The 19,051-nt window shown below is 37.9% G+C and overlaps 2 pseudogenes; both read left to right on the forward strand.

Annotated features, from left to right (window-relative positions):
• The first annotated feature begins 1,269 nt into the window (after positions 1 to 1,269).
• On the forward strand, positions 1,270 to 8,586 carry LOC110288477 (annotated as a pseudogene).
• A 928-nt stretch (positions 8,587 to 9,514) lies between these two features.
• On the forward strand, positions 9,515 to 17,630 carry LOC110288475 (annotated as a pseudogene).
• Positions 17,631 to 19,051: the final 1,421 nt, after the last annotated feature.

Below are 19,051 nucleotides of genomic sequence, written 5' to 3' on the forward strand. Positions count from 1 at the left end.
TTACAGTTGGATCTCATGGAGGCATTTCCTCAACTGAAGCTCCTTTCTCTGTGATAACTCCAGCTGTGTCAAGTTGACACAAAAATAGCCAGTACACCTAGATTCTCTATGAGTTTAATCTTTCTCTCTTCTTACCAGACCTCTATCTTCCTCATCTTCTTTGTCTTTCTCTTCCTTCATTGCTTGGCTCACTTCTTAGCAGTGCTTTCCTTCCTTCCTTCCTTTCTCCTCCTCTGGACTTTCTTATCAACCTGCAAAAGTTTCTTACTGACTTACCCTGTCTTTCCTTCCCACTTCTGTAATTTCATTTTACCTTGGTCATATTGGTGGAGCACTTCTCAGCCCCACGGAGACCAGCCATTAGAGCCTGGTGATAGACTTTCAGGTGCTCCCTACCTTCCATGAACCTAGCATCCATGTTGATAGGCAGTACCCAGGATTTTCTTCCTAGCCTCTAAGAGGATTTTCTGCCTTTCCTCTCAGTTTGGAACAGCAGGGCCTTGTGGTCAGCAAGCACTGGCAGTCTGCAGCAGTTCTCCTGTCAGTGGCTATGTGGCGTGGGGTGGGGGTGGGGGGTGGGGTTGGGCAGGCTGGCCTGTCAGCACTGCCTCACGTGGTCTCGTTCTACCTTGTGGGCATGGTACAGCCCAGAGACGAGCACGAGGGTGATGGGAACTGGGACGGAGCAAGCTGCCTGCTGCCTGGGCCTTGCTAGGCGTACATGCCAGAACTCCCTCAGCTCCGGGTCCATCGGTGGGGACAATGGTCCACCACCTTGTCTAATCAAGACAGCAGTGATGCCTGTGCCCCACTATGAGTTAAAAAGTGAGCAAGAATGGTTACATTGTAAAGGTAAGTTTTGGGCACGGTGAATTAGGTCATAATATTATAATCTCAAAAAAATCAAAGGAAAATTGGAGGTTAATAGGTAGAGTAGTTGGTGGGTCACGTGCTTAGCATGCACAAGGTCCTACATTCAATTCTCTGAGAAAGAAACAGAACTGTCCACAGTGTATATGCTCATGGAGTTATAGGAGATTTAGTAAGTTGAAAAGAAAATATATTTGTGAATATACTATACTCAGCCACTTTCCTGTGATAGAAAATCCTGGGCATATCTCTACACACCAGTAGGAACACATATTCAGAATGCTGAGTGTGATACTCTGCACTTGGTCACAGTGGTGGCTTCTGAGGAGAAAACCCCTAGAAGAGAACGGCTCTGTTAGGAGGGAGCATTTGCTTTTGTGTGAATGTTTGTTTTTCTAGATATAAGTTCAAGGAATTATTGAAGTCAAGGAAGAAGATTGCATGTTCCTGTCAAAATGTTGTATTGATGGGTTCCTGGAACAATCACAAATTCTATTCAAACAACATCCAAACACAGAAAGTCAGGAGTAAAGGGTAAGCTGCCACTAACACATTCTCAGTCTGATAAAATTCATTAGCTGGACAGGAACAGGAATGTAGGCTCTGTCTGCCATAACTCAGCTTAGATGTGTGTGTTTGTATCCGAAACCAGTGATTGTTGGACTGAGCTGGAAGCAGGAGTCCGAGGCATGGCCTCCCTTCTTCCTTCTGCTTTGCTTTCTTGAATGCGAAGTAGAAAATGCTCTTCAGAATTTTTCTTTTAAAGAAAAGAATGAATATCAAACCACTCAAAACCATCCAACGAGTCCACTCCTATTGTTCCCAGTTGTGTGATTCTAAGCATGATGCAATGCAGAATAAACTGGCTTCATAAACTCGTGCAAACCTGGGACTTTAGAACCAGTAAAAGACTTTGAAATCATTGCAGCTGTGCGGTTTCATTAGGCATGGGGTCAACGAAGTCATGGCAGTAACAGAACATGTCCGAGACACTTTGGAATCATTGGTGGTGGATTTCTGAAGCAGGTGAAAAACCTCCAATCATCCCAAGGCTTTTATTTCTGTTACACCGTGGTAGATGATCATCTAGTCCCTTGATATTGACATGTAGACAGGATTAGGACCAGCATTCCGCAGCTGTGGCCATAACTTATTGGCTTAGATACCAACCTAAGATTTTCTTACTGCTTTTCAGTTCAGTACTTTTACATTTTCAACCAATCAAATTCTACCCTAGGAAGAAAAGTGTTTGTTCCATTGACTTGATAACTATGTACAAATATAAATCCTACTAAAGACAAAGAAACTCGTTCATGGGGGAAAGCACTTCCTTAGGCTGTCGGAGGTAAAAGCTGCATCTATCCATGAGCTTGCATTATCATTTCATAAGGCAAAACAGAAGGTCGCAAGAGCCTCCTGCCGTCCCTTAGTTTTTGATGGAACATATTCTTCAAAAAAAGCATTCAGTCCCCTGAGTTTCAGCCATATGCTCCAGGAAAATATCACCAGTTAAAGATGTATTCATTTGCTGTTTTGAAAACTCTGTTTGATATTCATGCATTCCAAGTGTTTTGACCTAGATTTCTGTAGAGGCAGTAGATCCAGTCTTGTGCAGGCAGCTAGACAGCTGTTGCTTGTGTACTCAAAGGAAGAATCTAAAGTTAAACAGAGAGAAAGAGAGAGAGAGAGAGAGAATGAAAAAATGAAAACATTTATTAGTGGGTGTCAACATTTTGCACAGCCAATATGTTTATTACTACATTAACTAATATAAGCATATGGGGATGCATTTGTTGCAAAGCTTTAAAGAAAAGAACAAAGAAAAAAGTTGGAAGTAGCTAAAGTTCAAGGGAAATGGGATTTGTACTTTCTCCTGTAAATGAAAGCTTGGTGAAATGGCAGCGTAGTCTAATTATAAGCAGGTGACTAATGTCACAGCATTTAAGACTTTTATGCAGAGACCATGTATGATGTCTGATGCTCCTCATAGATCTTAGGTAAACGTAAAGTCTATGTATGACAACAGATCCTTGAAATGTTTTTAGATACCCACCTTATTTCTTGCCAGAATTGTCTATTTGTTGCTGCATAGAAGATCTAGTTAACCCAGCTATAAATTGATGTTGAGTTTAGATAATAATGATAATAATGAATACTGACCCTCATTCATCTCTTTCCAGCAAAATCCTTAAAAAGCCACAGTACCTGTACTGTTCTCAGGAAACACCTCTAATGTATGCCATCCCGTCAGTCAGGGGCTCCTCTCCATGCTGAGAGCTATCCATTAAGTTATAATCATGGAATCTTTAGTACTCCCAGGTTTTTGAGATGGATTCTTGCACTTTTGCGTATGTAAAGCTGCCAAGAATGTTAATCCATTGATCCACTTAAGGACAAATGGCTACTGAACATCCACTTAGGCCACAGACTATGCCAGACTTTAATGATCCCCAGAGATATAAAATATTTCTACCTTTCTTATGCCATGACAATAGAGGGGTTCAGCCCGAGGGATAGTATGGAGACTACTGAAGAACAGATTGATGTCCGATGTGGAAGACAGAGATTCTATTATGTACCTAGGAAGTGATGAGACCTCAGTACATTAGCCACAAGTTCAGTTTTGAATTTACCCCGTTCCCAATTTTCAAAGGGAGAAATTTTGAGAACAAATTTGCTTTCTTTGGTGAGTATAGTACGGATGAAGAATGCTTCTCTTTCAGCAACGATTGAGCTTCAAAAGTAAGGAAGAGTCTGGAAAGAGTTGGCAGAGGCATCAAGAACTGCTGAGTTTATTAACATTGTATTTTTGAAGGCTACTCACTGACTCTATTATTGCCATTAAATTATCAGCCATTGATTAGAAAATGAAATGTGACTAACATCTGAACAGATTTTTCATAAGTATAATTTATTAAGTCCCAACTTTCTGCAATAAATTTCAAATGTGTAACCAAAACCAACAAAAAACAAAAACAAAAACAAAACAAAACAAAACACCCAATGAATTAATGAAATTCTTAGGCAAATGGATGTATCTGGAGGATATCATCCTGAGTGAGGTAACCTAATCACAAAAGAAGTCACTAGATATGCACTCAAGTGATAAGGGGATATTATCCCAGAAACTTAGAATAGCCAAAATACAATTTACAACACACGTGAAACTCAAGAAGAAGGAAGACCAAAGTGTGGATACTTTATTCCTTCTTAGAATGGGGAACAAAATACCCATGGAAGGAGTTACAGAGACAAAGTTCAGAGCCGAGACAGAAGGAAAGACCATCCAGAGACTGCCCCACCCGAGAATCCATCCCATATACCACACCCAAACTCTATTGCATATGTCAGAAAGATTTTGCTGACAGGACCCTGACATAGCTCTCTCTCTTGTGAGGCTATGCCAATGCCTGGCAAATACAGAAGTGGATGCTCACAGTCATCTATTGGATGGAACACAGGTCCCCTAATGAAGGAGCTAGAGAAAGTATCCAAGGAGCTAAAGGGGTCTGCAACCTTATAGGAGGAACAACAATATGAACTAACCAGTACCCCCCAGAGCTCATGTCTCTAGCTGCACATGTAGCAGAAGATGGCCTAGTTGGCCATCAATGGGAGGACAGGTCCTTGGTACTGCAATGATCATATGCCCCAGTATAGGAGAATGCCAGGACCAGAAGTAGGAGTGGGTGGGTTGGGGAGCAGGGCGGGGTTGGGTATAGGGAGCTTCGGGGGTAGCATTTGAAATGTAAATGAAGAAAATATCTAATAAAAAATCAATAAGTTGATAAAAATAAAAAAATTTTAAATGTGTAATTTAAATTATTTTACATTGTTTTACATTGTTTTTTACATTGTTGTACGATTTTGTTATATCTGCATTTACTTTAGCTACAAAGTAAAGGAAGAAATACATCTAGAAAATATAAAAATATTGATATTTGAATGTCACTTTGTCTGAATCAAGAGACCTGCTGACAAAAATTCTTGGAGTTGAAAAATATATTGACAATATCAATATGAATAACAAACAAACAAAAAAAAAACAATGTCCCTGATAGTTGACCAAAGTTTTTGTATTAAAAGAAAGCATTGATCTCAATTGATAAAGATATATTTCTACAAGACGGATGAGTTAACTATAATTTATCAGGAACTACTGAATGACAAACTTACACTAAATGGATATTTTTAAAAAGCACATAAATGCGAAAGGAACATTGTTATTGAGGCAAACTCATTTGGCTTCTAAATATGGGGCTGTTGATAACTTTACCAACATGAAGAAATCATGATAACAGTGTTTAAACTGCTTTGCTCAATCTCAAGTCTATAGAGGAGATTCATTTAGATCACAAATGTACTTACTACCCATACAGAAGACTGAATGACTCAGCTCAGGAGATAGATCTTGACAGGCCAACCGTCCATACTCAGAGTTCTTTCTAACAACTTCTCTGACTGATTCCTGGACATGTTTCTATGATGTTTCAATGATTCCTTCAGCACTGCAATTAAAGTTAGTTCCTCAAATTTATGTCACATGTACTGTCAGATAGTTGGAAACTTCCTTTAAAGTTTAGTATCATAAATAAAAGTTAAATCACCAGTTGCCAGATTATTTTATTAGTGTGAATGAATGAGTGTGCATGTGTATGGGCAGGTGTGCATACATGTTTCTATGCTTTGGATGTGTTGTGTTTATAAAATACAGAGTATATGTCCAATTTTTCTATATTTGTTTTCCACTGTATGTTTCAAGACTGTCTCCCACTAAATCTAGAGCTCACCCATTCTGCTACACTAGCTGGCCAGCAAGCTTCAGAAAGTGACCAGACTTTACCTGAGGGCTAAGGATAAACCCAGGTCCTCTTATTTGGCAGACTGTGTTATCTCCTAAGCATCAGATTCGGAATGCAACCCTGGTTCCTATAGTTATAACCAATGAGTCATGAGGCCTTGCTATGCCTCTAACACTAACTTTCTTGACACTTCTTTACTACAGGCGAATCAGACTGAAGACAACGACAGTCAATAAGGGTCACCCAGAGGAGTTTATTCTACTTGGGTTTGCAGACAGTTCTTGGCTGGAACTCCCTTCATTATTCTTCTGGAAACGTAGCCCCCAGCGATGATTGGGAAGATTACCATCATTCTCCTGTCCTCCTTAGACCCATGTTTCCACAGCTCCAGGTATTTCTTCCTCACCAACCTCTCCTTTCTGGACATGTGCTACACCACAAGCATTGTGCCTCGGATGCTAACTGACCTGAGGGCCTCCACAAAGACCATCAGCTTCATGGGATGTGTAGTTCAGCTTTATTTGTTCCACACAATTGGGGGTACAGAGGGTATCCTCCTGGTTCTTATGTCCTCTGCGCGCTATGTGGACATCTGTGGATTTCTGTGCTACACCTTGTCGAAGGCCAGCTCTGGAGTTCTAGTTCTTTCTTGATGGTAGCTGAGCATCAGTGGAGGCAAGACTTGGTCTTGTGATGGATTGAAATTGCTTTTTAAATTAATAATAATGTTTACCTATCTTGACTTTAAGTTACTGTGAAGTGAGAATCTACAGGGCTCTGGTCAAATTAACACATCTCTTAACAGCAGAGGATTGAGTAAAGGATTAATTGCTAGGGCTCCTTTCTCTTTTGTCCAGAAGCCTTGCCTTTAGCTTGGCAGGTGCTAGGGAGCAATAAACGTTTATTGTGCCAGAAGAGAGTCATGCTTGCATAAGGAAAATATTTACACATGCGAATATGCATAAACGCACATACTTTCATAATACACATTCATACTTATTTGTTGAGCCCAGCAATTTATCTAATCAGCTTATATACTTACACACACACATACATACTTATCTAAGCATATGGAGCAGAAGTCCAAGCACCAGTGCAGAAAGAACTCTCTCATTCTGGATGAAAAATGAGTTCCAATCTTTATTGCATAGAGAAAGAAAAAACTTCTACCTTTTATTGCTAAATTAATTAAACCCAAGTCTATAAGAAAAAAAACTTTGCCCATTTTAGTAAGACTAAGGCCTGCCTTGTTAAGAAAAGACCTGTTCTGTCCCTTGTAAGGAGAAGCCCACCTGCTCTTTCTGCTTTCTTTGCAGCTTCTCTGTTCCTCCTTCCCTCTGCTCTTTGCATATTGTTCTCTTCTTCTGCTCCTGTCCTAAGGTCCTCTTTATTTTTAAGGGAAAGTAAAATGGGAGAAATCTATCAGACTATATTCTCTCTTAATTTCTAAATTACTCACTTAATTTTAAGTTACTCTACTCTGCTGTCTTTCTCCTTACTCCTCCTAATCTTGTTCTCTCCTTCTCCTTCTAATCTTGCGTTCTCCTCCTACTCTGATGTTATGTCATGTGATGTAATCATTCATAGTTTTTGTACCTTTTCTAGGGGGATAGATCACATGGTTTTTCCAAGTATCATTTTTTTTTCAAAAGTTCAAATAAAAACTCAAATCATAAATTGTATAAGAAGTTTACAATACAGATGTTTTACATGTATATTCCTTAAGATTAATTATCTGGCTAAATAATAATTTTCTGTCACTGGCTTCACGGGTTCATGGGGACTTAAAGATCATATTTTTTGTATCTCATTTGGCACTGAAATTTTGTGTAGATAAACCCAGTCAATATTTTATCTTCTGTCTTTGCACACACAATAAATCATTAGTTCCCTTTTATGACCTTTGGTTAATTGTTTAAAAACCTCTTGGTATATGATCAAAGTTGTAAATGCCTGATTTCTATTTCCAAAGCAATTAACTCTTGACACTTGAAGGATTGCAGAGTTCTAATTGCAGTTTCATATGAGAGAGGCTTTAATAGCAGTCCTATTATAAAGAACATAATAATTACTAGTGTAATTTTAGGAACTGCTATAGGATCTTCATTAAGAATTAAGAAATCATCTATTTGACTGTATAGCGTCACTACAAGGGTATATCTTTGTTGATCTGCAGAAATCTGTCCAATAGGGTCAGCTAATTCCCAGGGATTATTATATTAATTTAATAATGACAGAAAATGGATATCAGCTTCAAGAAGCAATCCTGATATAAATTTTCTTTGGGACCTTACTTGATACTCATCCACCACAGACCATGCAAAGACAGTGGACCACCTCCATGAAGGACTCCTGCTAGCCATAGCCTATTCTAGATGGCTCCAGACAAACTCTCCTCATAAATTGGCATCACTACCTCCTGTTAGTGACCAATCGGGCTGAAAGGAATTTCCCATGCTGTATCAGAACCTACTGTGGCATTGCAATTGCCAATGTGTGGCCACAATAAACTGGATCACTTGATGTGTGAGATTCTAGTTCTAATAAAAACTAGATGGGGTGAAAAAGAAATGAATGTGTTTGCTTTCTCTTTGGTAAGCATTTTTCTTTTAGCTGTTGCTCTGTGTTTAATTCTTGCCTCCTCTGGTAGTATTTTATATAAACATGCTATATTTTAAATAAGATCTTCAGAGGGAAGGGAAAAGGACTTTGGGACATGCTCCTCTCATCTCAGTGTAGTTCTCTTGTTCTATGGTCCAGCCATTAGTATGTATCTCAACATACACCACCATTGCCCAAGTTCATGTCTCTTTTCTATAGAGTAGTGATTCCTACTCTCAACTCCTTTATCTATACCTGAGATAAGAATATAAAGGGGACATTGGGTAACCTATTCAGCAACATTTTTATTTAAAAGTGAAAGCATATAGACATTCAAAATAGTTAACAAATTAGAACCTCTTCCTCTAACTCATTCACTGTACAAAGCTCATCCTTTTTATTACATGTTCTTATAAAGCATGTCTTGTTACTTGTGTTTATTATAATCAGGCTAGGCAGTGATTAATGTTGGATACTATTAACCAATATGGATGCTCTGCTTAGAAAAAATGTTAAAATACTTGTATTAGTGTTAGTACATTCAGAAATACTTTATTAAGCGCTAAGGCAATTACTTAATTTATAATACAATTACATTGCTTCAGCCTAATTGTCATGAAAACCACATAGTAGGCATTTCTCAATGGCTTTTTAATTTGTCATTTGTAAAGCAAATCTTTAAATTTTATCAATTGCTTATGGGAAGGCTGGCTATACAGTTTGGAGCAGCTTTTAATAAATTATTTCGCAAGTTCATATACTTTATGTGGATGTTTATAAAGTGCATTGTTAATTTTTCTTAAAGATAATACACATGTATTCTATATAAGGAATTTACCCAAAAATACCAAAAAGAGTAGGATAAAAAATGAAAACAAATTATTTCATAAAAATTTATTCTAAATATCTTGATCAGTTAATCAGAAAAAAAGTAATACACAATTACAGCCTGGAGCCATTTCTATGTGTATTATTGTAGCAAGATGGAATGTCTTTTTTTTTTTTTTCAAGACAGGGTTTCTCTGTGTAGCCCAGGCTGTCCTGGAAGTCACTCTGTAGACCAGGCTGGCCTCGAACTCAGAAACCCACCTGCCTCTGCCTCCCAAGTGCTGGGATTAAAGGCATGCTGGCATGTCTTTTTAAAAGTTTGAAAGAGTTGGTAATTTGTAATTTGGGTTGAGATAAAACTTGTTTTTTTTCCTACAATATGAGTTTTATAAATATGTAATTTTCATGTAAGAATGGTCAAAATCTACATCATGAACAATTTAAATATCTATGACAGTTCTAGAGTTGCTGAGAATTTAATTTTTATCATGAAATCAGGTACACTTCATTATAACAAATTGATGACTTATAATTATGTAGTATTGGAATAATTCATGAATAATAAATAAGGTGTATAATATAGAGCTAAATGATGAAGTAAAATGCAAGATTTCTTGGATGTGGTATAACAAACTTTTATCACCATACAGAACTGGCTGATGCAAACCAAACTTGGATCCTATGGAAGAGCAGCAAGTGCTTTTAACTGCTAAGCCATCTCTTTAACCTTCATTTCTTGTGAATTATATATTAGGTAGTCACACTGCTGTGGTCATAGGAAAAGGTGAGCCTATCAGGAAATGAGGGGATTTTAGTAAATTGTTACAAAATTTCAATTCAGTGGAATAGTAAGCCATGAGACCTATTGTATAGAATGATTACTATAATTAGAACTTACAAAACATCTAAAAGAGTAGATCTTGAGTGTTCTTGCTGAAAAAATTGTGGTAATATATCTAATGAGAGTCTTAGATAAATTATTTTTTGATATACATATATACAAATACAATTATCCAAAATTCATATAAATGTGTTGACTACACTTTACCATGAGTGTAGAATTTTTTAAATGATGAGATATGGTATTGTGTTACATACCTCAAGTCATCGGTTTTCTACAGTACATGATGTTCAAAGATAGTAAGGTGGTTTAAAATTTAAAATATTAAATATTTAGCAAGAATATTAGTATAATATTAGCTATAGTTATTAGCTAATTTAGCATAAAATTATGGTCATAGTTCAACAGCAGGAAAGCTGTTTTGAAACCCAGAGTAAAACTCCGATCAAACTCTAAAAGAAAAGTCAACTGAAAACAGGACAAGGCAGTTTCATGTAAATAGTATAAATGCAAATGGGGAATGAATCAAATGACAAAGTATTTCTTACAGTCACTGACAGGAGAACACAAGGGAACTTGCTGACTTCTAGATCATTTTCATTGTAGGATTGACAGTGGGGAAGGCTTGGAGACAGAGTAGAGTGGTTGGTAACAGATTTAACTATTTTATTGGAAGTGTAAAGTCAAATATATATGAACATTCCAAATGAGACATACATATAAGATTCAAATTTAACAACCACAAGTAAAAGAGAACATGTGACATTTGTCTTTCGAGTCTCTGCTACATCAGTCAGAATGGCTATTTCCAGTTCTATTATCTGTGAACTTACATTTTCTTAACAGCTTAAAAATATTCCATTGTGTGCATGTAAATGTTATTATTGTCCACTCATCCCTTGATGCTCATCGAGGCTATCTCCATTTCTTCACTATTGTGACTAGAACAGCAATGAAAAATGGATGAGTGTATAGCTAGGTTATGAGATATTTATCATATAAGGAGATACTTTCCCCACATCAGTGCAATATTTATCATCTTTTTATCTTAACTATTTTGACTGGGTTAAGATGAAAAAAATATCAAATTTTAATTTACATTTCTTTGGTGGCTCAGGGTGTGTAATATTTTACAAATCAGTTCTTTGTGAATTTCATACAATGTATTTGGATTATATTCCCCTCCCCCATCATGTCTTTCCGATCTACTCCTTCTTCTCTAGCTACCTAACACTCTAGCTACCTAACACTGTGTCTTGTATTTGAAAAACTCATGAAGTGCTGTTTGTGTTGATCTGGAATGTGTGGCCTTTAGTACCTCATGGTCAACCATCAGAGGCCACACTCTTAAAGAAAACAGACCGTTCTTCTCCCAGCAGCTGTCAGTAACCAATCACTCCTTAACTAGGGGAGGAGCTTCAGTTTTACTCCCCCATCCATGTTGGGATTCCATCACACTTAAGCTTGAGTCTCAAGGCAAGATAGAGAAAGCAACTGGAGGCTCCAATTCAAACAGTTGGCGGGGCTCTGAAACTCTGCTCACTTACAATTCCAGTACATTCTCTATGGTGATCTGAAGAGTCCCAGAGAAAGGGAGATGGACCAAGAGGAGGTCGATGCTCCTAGCAAGCAACTGTGAGATTTGGGTAGATCCACATCTGTGCTACAGGGTCTCTGGTAGAGAGTGTTCTAGAATTGAAGAATTTAAAACTATTTCTCACTCATTTGTATTTCATCTTTTAAGAACTCTGTTTAGTTTTCTTCTCCTTTTCTAAAGGAATAGAAGAAAAAATGCAGTGTCATTAGGGGCATCTTGAGCTTAATGTGGGGTGTCTCTAACAGCATACATATCACCTAATGTTAATTGTATGTATGTTATTCATGTGTGCTAATTATTAACATGTTACATGCTAATTACATGTAACATATATGTACCACCCTCAATTTTATTTATTAATATATATTTATTGAGATAGGCTTTCACTGTGTAGAGTGACTGGCTGGTAACTCCATATGTACATTGTAGCTGCTCACAGCTACATGAACCGGGTTCCTGAAAGGGAGGCTGGGGCTGTATGGAAAAAGATGGTGAGAGAAATTTGAAACCAAGACAAAGATACAGATCAAGGCCCAAAGTTTACTTAAGAGTCTGAGCTTATAAAGGGGGAGGGCCATCCCCCACCATGCCAAGCTCTCTTACTTTGTCGCCAGGCTCTCATCACTCTGTAGCAAGGCTGTTCCTTATTCAGGATCACCTCAGGAAGACAGGTTCAGTCTCTCTGCGGGTAGTGGAATCTTGGAGAAAACCCGCAGAGGTAGCAGAACAATAGACCTATCTAGGTCAGAAGACTCTACCCTAGGTGGTCTAGCTGACAGTGGCAGAACAAGTCTGAGCCAGCCTGCTCAAGGCTGGGGGAGGCTACAGTACAACAAGTTGGCCTCCAAGTTGCAGAGATCCACCAGCTTTTATTTCTTTAATGCTGGAATTAAAGTGGAACCACTCTTGCTGGTATCTCACCCTAGATTCTTTAAATAACATATCTGGTGCTTTAAATAGAAACTCTCCCCATAGAATTATGTTTTTGAATGCTTGACCCATGGAAATGACACTATTAGGTGTTGTGGTCTTGTTGGAGGAAGTGTATCATTGTAGAGACAGGCTTTGAGATCTCATATAAGCTTAAGCTATGCCAAGTGAAACATTCTCCTGCTACCTTTGGATCAAAATGTAAAACTCTCAGCTCCTTCTCCAGCATCATGTCTGCCTGGATATTGCCATGCTTCCCACCATGATAATAATGGGCTAATCCTCTAAAACTGTAAGCCAGCTCCAATGAAATGTTTTATAAGAGTTGCCTTGGTCATGGTGTCTCTTCACAGCAATAAAATCCAAACTAAGACAGCCTTTTAATAGCTTACAATACAATACAATATATGAGGCAAATAATTGTTATATAATACTTTGATGAAAAAATAAATAAATGGAAGTAGTCTATACAGAGTCATTAAAGGTGTAAGATTTTCCAGATACTTCCAATCCATTTTTGAATCTGCAGCTGTGCAACCAACAGACACTGGACAAACAACATATACAAGTAGTAAGGGACAGGCCCTGCTTTCATAGTAGTGATAATCACAGGGACTTTCAGAGATATGTACAGACAGCTTATACCTTCAAGGAGACCAGCAACCATTCATCACAATGTCCAATGGAAAACGAAAACGAACAAAAGGAGTGTACATGTTTCAGGATGGGAATGGAAGAAGTCCAATCATTATGTAACGAATGAGAAATTTTCCAGCAGGCATAAGGATGGGGAATAGCACCACTCTTTCCTCTGTTACACTGGCATTCAACTTGAGAGAGAAGAACTTACCCATGGGGGGAAAAAAATCTCCTACCCCTTCAGTGAAAAGAATTTCAACTAGAAATTTTTACTTAATCCTACTTGCCGCTGGCTCTTGTTTTTACAATTTTCTCAAATCTCTTGCTAACCTCTCTTTATACAACTGTTAACCTATAAGTAAAGATAACTCAGACACCAAGTTGTTTTATTTAGTTAAGGTAAAAAGTCATAGAGGCAATGGTATAAGAAATAAAATAATAATAATAATAATAATAATAATAATAATAATATATTTGTGTGAAAGGAAATAATTTCAGCAGTTCTGCTCAAGCTTGACAAAGTGTGTTTTGTACTATGTAAAGAAAAAATGTAATGTCTTGAAATATTCTCATCATTTATCAAATGACAGTGACCTCTAAATTATTTTAATGTGTTATTATATGATAATGGCTTCTTCTAGATCCATCTATAATTTTTAAGCATTCTTTTAAAGAACATACTGACTGGTTCCTGTGTATGGTTTCTGAGTACTATATAGTCTCCAGTTTAGAATACTGACTGAGAGTGATGGATTGCATAGTGACACATTAGAATATTTGGGTCAGAATCAATCCTTGAAACAACCTGATTTCTTGTATTTTATGATTAAACTCAGCCAGTGGGATAGTACAAATACAATTTTACAAGAGTTGTACTTCCAGAACAGAGATTTTGAAATACAAAGCTACAGATGGTTCTGCTGTGATTTTTTTCTTTTTATGCTAAGTTGTTATATAATTGGATACATTTGACATAAGATGAGTGGAGGAGAATGTGGTTTGAATTGGGCAAGAATTTAAAAAAAAAACAAAACAAGTGTTTAAAGGAAAGGTTACTCAATCTTGTTTCAAAAACCATGAAAAAGTGATACAAATCTTCCTAATGAAAATTTGGAAACTTATAGAAGCAAAAGAAAACCTGAGTTATACTTCCATGGGATGTATAGCTCATTCTTAATAAAAAGGTCACACAAAGCTAACTGCAAAGGGCTAAGCAACAGAAGCGGTTAAAGGACTTGAATTTGTTAAATATTTATATTTCTCTATGCCTGGGAATAAAAATAATTAGTTTCTCAAACACTTTTATGATTTAAATGTCCATGTTATATTCTCTGAAAGAATAGCCCTTCTGCAGAAGGAGCTTCCTAAGATCCCCTGTTAAGCAGCTCAGCTCTCTGGCTCTTTGTCTCCCTCATTCACAGCTCTCCTGATACAGACAGTATGACACCCTGATTTGCCTTTCCCTCAGATCTGTGACTAGACTTCTTCCTCCAGCTTCTAAACTTGTTACTCTTTAAATTGATTTCCTCACCTCTAGAAACATTCTAGCCATCTTTTTTGCCCAGATTTTTAGCGCTGTCCTTTTGTCAGTGTTGATAAGTTAATAGGTCTTTTCGCTTTTGTCTCTCTCTCTCTTTTTTTTTTGGTTTTTCGAGACAGGGTTTCTCTGTGAGAAGTTAGTGAGTCCTTACTTGGAATAATTGGCAGAGGTAAATTCTAGTAGCAGGGAGGCTAGGCAGTTGCCCAGCTATTGTGCTGCTTAAAGCATATTAAAATATAAAGGCTGTGTGTGTCTCTCTCTTTCTCATTTGGGAACATAAACCATTGAGGTAGGTAGCTGGGATTCATTTATAAGTATTAATACAAAAGATTGTATCCCAAACATCGAGCAAGAACTCATTTTCAAAAATTAATTGGCTCTGAGTTCGAGGCCAGCCTGGTCTACAAAGTGAGTTCCAGGACAGCCAGGGCTACACAGAGAAACCCTGTCTCGAAAAAAAAAAAAAAAATTACCCTGTCTCGAAAAAAAAAAAAAAATTAATTGGCGACTCCTGAATGGAAAACATATACCCTCCCTTTAAGATAAGAGGCAGGGAGAATTGGTTCCTTGGCAGAGAGCTTAAGCCCTGGATGCTGACATTTCCTGCTGGGAGAAGGTATGCCAATAGACCAGACTTGAGTAAGATGGGAATGGAAAGGTTGGTAGAAATTTAAGAAGTCAATGCTTCTCAAGCAACTGAGAATTCTGGAATGCTTGGGAATTCTGGGATACCTTAACGTGGCATTCATCCATAAACCAGCCTAACAATAGGCTCATCACAAAATAGGAGGGAATTTAATTAATGTTAAATACATAGGATAGGATGTTAATCCAAATTATATAAGAAGAAAGGGGATATAATTATATATCCACAGATACTAATGTCCTTTGAAAGGAAAGAAAAACTGCATTGTTTTAGGGATAGAAGGGAGAAATAGTGGAAGTTGCTTTAAGTGTTTTTAAGTAATAAATGCTTTAAGTGGTTTTAAAGAGATATTAATCTCCATAGAAGGGAGGAATGAAGGAAAACTGCTTTTAGGAAAGAAAACTGTTTTAAGGAAAGAAGGGTAAGCCTAAGAATAAGCTTATACAGAAATATAGAAGGAAATTTACTGAAGTTAAATACATATGAAAGGATGTTAATTCAAGTTATAAAAAGAGAAAGGGCTTATAATTATATATATACAGATACTATTCTCCTTAGAAAGGAGAAATAAAGGAAAATTGCATTGTTTTGAGGATAAATGAGAAATATTGGTAGTTGCCTTAAGTATTTTTAAGTTACATAGGAGAATAAAGAAATCCAGTATTTTGATCTCAAATATAGGAAATAAAGGCACAGAGATAAAAAGAAACCTAATCTCAACAGATAATACTAAAGAGATATGAATCTCCATAGAAGGGGGGAATAGAATGGAGAAATAGTCATAATTACTTTAAGTGTTTTTAAGCATACATGGAAAAATAAAGAAATCTAGACCTTTGATATCAAATATAGGAAACAAAGGCATGGAGACAATAGAAACCCTATCTCAATAGATAACAATAATTGGTTAAAATTCTTTTAATAGCTTTGTGTTGTCTTAGTCATCAAAATGAAGGTTGCTATAAATTAGGAGGTATTAATGATATTACTAATGCTCTGGGACAGGCCAGAGAAGAAAAGGCTCTAAGAAAAAACAGACTGCTAAATTGAACCAATCGGTTTCGAGTTGCCAGACATGCTATTTTGGGAGAGAGGCTCTATATTTGTACTAAAAAGGAAGGAGAAAAGGCTTTGGACCACTTCCAAAGTAATATGTATCAAATATAATAGGGGAAGACCCCCTGAACATCTTGGTTCAAGAAGACCAAACAGGACAGGTAACATGAATTGCTGATCCCTCCACATGGGAACAGCCCTGAAACTGGATGAAACATAAAAATGTCTTCAGCTGAAACTTCAACTAAAATTAGCCTATAAATCTTTATGGTTACAGAGTCCTTAAAATTAATCATGCCATCCTCCACATGGCATGGATGAAGACTTATTACAATTGATTATTGATCAAACTAACTCATGAAAAAGGCGATTGTTTTTCACCTGCCCAGACAATGAGCAAACTTCCCTCCTGGCTAGGTGACTGAGGCTGTGAAGGTTGCTTTTGACATGGGGTATCGACACATTGACTGCGCCCAGGTGTGCCAGAATGAGAAGGAGGTGGGAGTGGCCCTCCAGGAGAAGCTCAAGGAGCAGATGGTGAAGCGCCAGGATCTCTTCATCATCAGCAAGTTGTGGTGCACGTTTCCATGACAAGAGCATGGTGAAAGGAGCCTGCCAGAAGACACTGAGCGACCTGCAGCTGAACTAACTACCTGAATCTGCCTTACTCACTGGCCCACAGGCTTCAAACCTGGGCCCGACTGTTTCCCCCTGGATACATCAGGAAACATGATTCCTAGTGACGCTGATTTTGTGGACACTTGGACGCTATGGAACAACTTGTGGATGAAGGTTTGGTAAGAGCAATTAGTATCTCCAACTTTAACCCTCTTCAGATTGAGAGTATCTTGAACAAACCTGGCTTAAAATATAAGCCTGCAGTGAGCCAGATCAAGTTCACCGACCCATACCTAAGTCAGGAGAAGCTGATTGAGTTCTGCCATTGCAAAGGCATCATGGTGACAGCATACAGTCCCCTTGGTTCTCCTGACAGGCCCTGGGCCAAGCCTGAAGACCCTTCTCTCCTAGAGATACCCAGGGTCAAAGCAATTGCAGCCAAGTACAATAAAACTACAGCCCAGGTGCTGATCCAGTTCCCCATTCAAAGGAACTTGGTAGTGATGCCCAAGTCTGTGACACCAGCAAGCATTGCTGAGAACTTTAAGGTCTTTGACTCTGAGCTGAGCAGCAAGGACATGACCACTCTACTCAGCTACAGCAGAAAATGGAGGGTGATGAGCTGTGCCAAACACGATTACCCCTTCCACACAGAAGTCTGAAGCTGTGGCGGATCCCTGCTCCTCCTCGAGAGACATATACCTGTTCTTTCTGCCTCATCTGCCTTTGCAAGTATCCCGTGTCCTGTGTTCCTCTGCACTGGGTGGCACCTTGCAGACCTATGGTCTATGGTGAGAGTTTGTTAGTTTAATGTAGAATCTGGAGGGCAGTACCAGTAGCTGAGGTGTTTCTTCCAGCCTTTCTTTGTCTTTCTTCTTACCCACCTGGAGGACTTGAACATGAGTACTCTTTCCAATCAAAGAGAAGCAAGATTTATAGCCCAAGTCCTGCCACTAACATTTTAATTTCAGTACTTAGAACTGTAATCCTTTGAGTCAGACTTCTCCTTGCCTCAAATAAAAACTGCTTCTCTGAAGAAGAAAAGAGCCAAAAAAAAATCATATACTTAATAATAAAACACCAAGATGCAGCTCTGACAAGATCCATCCTGGGGGATGCTGAGATGACCTGCTGTTCCAACTCTGCCTGACTCTGCCTCTCCTTGTGCTGTTTCCAGACACTTGCTCCCAGACAGCTTCAAGAATAGCTGCTGATTTCTGATGAGCTTGGTCCATCCAGCCTTTCAGATGGTTCCAGTCAGGACTTCAGGGAAGCCCTGAACTTTCTAAGGATGCAGAGACTGGAAAACAAATGCTAAAGCTAGCTATTTTAAGTCAAACCATTTTGACTAATTTTCCTAGTCCACCACACCCCTTTAAAAGAAATTTGCTATCCCAGTAGTTGTGGAGAGCTGTCATTCTGATCCCTTGGGTCTGGGTGTCTGATTATGGTTATTTTATAAAGTATAGATAAATTGTCATTTTAAGGGAAATTTTCAAAATGGTCATAATTTTGGACTGAGGGGAAACTAAATACAGAGCATAGACTCAGGGATTTGTTTCTATCCTTCCCCCTTATTTATACTTTCTTAGGTAAAGGGAAGTAGATTGAAAAGAAAATAAAGGGGATAGAGTAATATTAAAAGAAATTAGATAAATTGAGATGGATTAATAATTTTACTCTTAAGACTTTTTATAGCCATAGTTTTACATTTTTTATTAGATATTTTCTTTATTTACATTTCAAATGTTATCCCCTTTCCTGGTTTCCCCTCCAAAATCCCCCTCTCTCTTCTTCCCTCTCCCCTCTCCCCACAACCCTGCTCACCAACTCACCCACTCCCACTTCCTGGCTCTGGCATTCCCTTACACTGGGGCATAGAGCTTTCACAGGACCAAGGGCCTATGTTCATAGTCTTAAATTTTGATTTAGAATTGAAGTTCTGTTTTCTTACATTGGTACAGAGTGTATATATTGATTCAGGATTAAGGTTTTCATTGGCATAAATCTTTGTATATTGATACAAAATTTAAAATTAAGTTTGTTGCTCTTAGACAGATGTTGTGCTTATGCAATTTATTTA

The sequence above is a fragment of the Mus caroli genome, unplaced genomic scaffold, assembly GCF_900094665.2.
Source record: "Mus caroli unplaced genomic scaffold, CAROLI_EIJ_v1.1 scaffold_18236_1, whole genome shotgun sequence".
NCBI classification, from domain to species: Eukaryota; Metazoa; Chordata; class Mammalia; order Rodentia; family Muridae; genus Mus; species Mus caroli.